The following is a 3647-nucleotide window of genomic DNA, read 5'->3' on the forward strand; positions in this document are numbered from 1 at the left end:
ATAAGCTAAACATTTCCAAGACTTTAAGATTTGTGTTTGAGCATACAGTACTGCAATGTTGGCTACATAAAGTTAAAAAATCTTTTTTAGAGGCAGCTCAATAATCAGAGGCTGCATTGCATTTAAGGATTTAACACTGGCTATATACAAAAGGGAAAGCATTTCAGTGAGAAATACTTCATATTACTAAGTTCTGTCCTTTAATATGGCAACATTCAGCAGCTTACGCTACTCTTCTATCCTTTGGTTCTCAGTGACAAACAATGCTGTAACGATGCCTCTGGTTTTAGTTCCTCTTGGATGACATTTATTAGCAGAGAGAGAGACCTGATTCTTTAGCTGACACTTGGCAGCCCAAGAAGTGCACCAACTGCTCTAAAGCATCCTTCATGTTCTAGAAACAATGCTTTCAGTTGACATTTTGACCGATAATCCAGTGCATGTGCCAAAAGTTTCATTGAGATGGTATCGACACGTAAAAATTTCCAACGAAGACAACTCTGTTTATTTTCTCATTAGCAGCACGCATTCGTGCCACAGAACCAATGTTATTGGTGATAGTAACTAAAGTAGCTCTTGCCAGATCTTCTTTACTAAGAGACTCTCGCTTCTCCTTATAAATCATATTCCCAAAACCAGATGCTACAGCCCAACCTGGCAAATCAAATCTTTCATAATCTCCTCCATAAATATCACGGACCAGCTTGTCAGCTTGTGTGCTGTCACCTTTGGATGCCATTTCAAGAGCCTCTTCAAAACTTTCACAGCCAGTCAAAAAACTGCATAACCCAGAAAGGTACCCGCTCCAAGGCTTGTCTGTCCCAGTCACTCGTTTATAGTTGTTTTTGGATACTGACTCCTGAGCCAATGTTCACTGCAGGCGGTGAATAGGGATCACCCAGGTTAAAAGGCATCTTTTGGCGTCGCTCAGGCTCTGAGGCATTAGCAAAATAATAGCACTCCGCTTGTCTATTGAAACTGAAAGAGTCTATACAGCAAGCCCTTTACAAAGCAGTCAAGTTCATCCAGTGTGTGCAGGTGGAGGTTTCCAACTGTGCGAAAATCTTTTTCAGACTTGTAAGCACCACCTCCTGTAGCACATAGCACCGTTGGCAATGTTGAGAAGTTTTTATCTCTTCCCATTTGGATAAAAGTAGGTAGGTCCTGGGTTGGAAACCTGATAAAGTGCAAGTTCCCTCTTCAGCCAAAAAGTTTTAAATTTTCAGTTCAAGATGTACATCCTGAATACCGGTGGATCCATATGCTACATTAGATGTCAGATATTTCCGAATACTTTTTAAACTCTCAACTTCTTGTTCTTCCTCTGTGCTGATACCGCGGTGATATCAACAGGTTCAAAGTACCAGAGCTTTACTAGAGTTCCCCCAATGTCCAGGGGAAAGAGGGTTTCTTGGCATCTTTGATCTTCATGGCGTCCGCCCGAGGGGCAAGGGACTGCCTCGGGTCGGAAGCACTGAGAGCAGAGGCGGCCACTCGGGCGGTGCCTGGGCCGGGGGGGCGAGACCCGGCCTGTTCCTCCCTTCAGGCCGGGCAGGGTGGGCCTAGGGCAGGGCGGCGGCGCCTGCGGCGATGCCCGGCCCGGGGTGGGGGGTGGGGGGCACCCGGGTGAGGAGCCGCCGGGACCCAGCTAGCTGGGGAAGGCTGGCGGCCTCGCCGCTCCAGGGCCTCTCCGCAGCCGCTCCAAACAAAAGGCCCTGGTCCCGGGAGCCGCCACCGCCCACGAATTCTTTTTAAGCTGAGCAACGCATAAGTTTTATGTTCCTTGGTCACTGATCACACCTTTGTTCTGTCTTTTACCCTTGTTATGGTGTTTTCGTTTAATTGAAGGAATGAGTCAGCTCAGGCCTTTGATGTGATCACAGTCTATTTTGGGGGCTTTCAGGGAGCATATTTAATACCTAAGTGAATTTCTAGGCCCTTAGTTCATGAAGCTTCTGTCTGGTTTTTCTATCCATTAATTAAAATGAGGTATTGAAGTGTCCAACTATAACTATAGAACTGTGGGTTTAACCTTTCAATCCTGTTAATTTTTTCAGCTTTACTGAAGTATAATAGAGAAATAAAAATTGTACGTATTCAAGGTGTACGTGTGAGGTGTTTATATTTATATGCACATTCTGAAATAATTACCAAAATTAGGTCAGTTAACAAGTTAATAACCTCACGTAATAGTTCCCGTTTTGTGTGCATGCATGGCCTAAGAAAACTCAACTTCAGGCTGGGCGCGGTGGCTCACGCTTGTAATCCCAGCACTTTGGGAGGCTGAGGAGGGTGGATCATGAGCTGAGGAGATCGAGACCATCCTGGGTAACATGCAGAAACCCTGTCTCTACTAAAAATACAAAAAATTAGCCGGGCGTGGTGGCAGGAGCCTGTAATCCCAGCTACTCGGGAGGCTGAAGCAGGAGAATCTCTTGAACTGGGAGGCGGAGGTAGCAGTGAGCCGAGATCGCACCACTGCACTCCAGTCTGGGCAACAGCGAGACTCTATCTCCGAAAAAAGTAAATCAAAAAAGAAAAGAAGAGAAAAAACTCATCTCCATCCCTGGTAACTACGGAGTGGCCATTGCAGCTGCTCCAGGCTCCAGCAGAGGAGGAGCGGGGCAGTGGGTGGCACCACCAGGGGGGCAGTCAGGCCTGGCGCGCAGGCATTCCGGAGGCCGCCCAGACCATGCTCGGCCGCCTGGGGCGCCCAAGCTGCAGTCACCTTGTGTGCAGGCGGCAGCCGCCTGGCAAATCGCGAGCTCGCTGGCGATCCCAGCATCGCAGAACCAGGGCAAGGTGTCCTGGTGGCTGCAGCCAAGCGAGGCATTCTGCCAGACGGCGGCTGCACCGCGGCGAGAACTGAGAACCTGCCGCTCAACCTCATCCCCGGGTGACTGCAGAGTGCCCATGCCAGCGGCCCCAATCTCCCTGCGGTGGAAGAGTGGGGACCGGAGGCCCGGCCTGGGGGCCCTCAGGCTGGGCGCGCTGGCTATCCCGAGACCGCGCAGGCCATGCCCCTCCAGCCCGCCAGGGCACCCAAGCTGCAGCCACCCTCTGAGTACAGGCAGCAGCCTCCAGGCAACCCCCGAGCCCGCCCGCACTCCCAACATCTCAGAACCGGGGCCAGATGTCCCAGTGGCTGCAGCCAAGCCAGGCGGTCTGCCCTGCAGCGGCTGCACGGGAACGGGAACCGGCCCTCAGCCCCACCCCGGGTGGCTGCAGAGGGCCCCTGGCTAGCAGTCCCGAGCTCCCGCAGAGGAGGAGCCGAGCGGAGGCAGGGCCTGGCGGGCTCTCAGGACAGGTGCACTCGCGATCCAGAGGCCGCCCGGGCCATACTCCGCCGCCTGGGTGCCCGAGCTGCAGCCCCTGTCTGCCTGCTCACAGCAGCTGCCTGGCAACTCCCAAGCTCGCTGGCGCTCCCAGCCTCGCCGAACCGGGGCCAGATGTCGCCGTGGCTGCGGCCCAAACTAGGAGGTCTGCCCGGTGGCGGCTGCACCCGGGCGGGAGCCGGCCCTAAACCCCATCCCCGGTAGCTGAGGGGCCCCTGCCAGCAGCCCCGATCCCTCTTCGGAGGAGGAGCGAGGCGGGGGTCAAGGCCAGGCGGGCCCTCGCGCCGGCGGGCTGCGCACCTGCTACTCCGG

At 53.4% G+C, this 3647-nt stretch overlaps 2 pseudogenes; one reads left to right on the top strand and one right to left on the bottom strand.

Annotated features, from left to right (window-relative positions):
• Nucleotides 1-72: 72 nt before the first annotated feature.
• On the bottom strand, nt 73-1512 carry LOC116548064 (annotated as a pseudogene).
• On the top strand, nt 1430-3622 carry LOC116548062 (annotated as a pseudogene).
• The last annotated feature ends 25 nt before the right edge of the window (nt 3623-3647 follow it).

The sequence above is a fragment of the Sapajus apella genome, unplaced genomic scaffold (assembly GCF_009761245.1).
Source record: "Sapajus apella isolate SASKATOON/1434 unplaced genomic scaffold, GSC_monkey_1.0 scaffold6709, whole genome shotgun sequence".
Classification (NCBI taxonomy): Eukaryota; Metazoa; Chordata; class Mammalia; order Primates; family Cebidae; genus Sapajus; species Sapajus apella.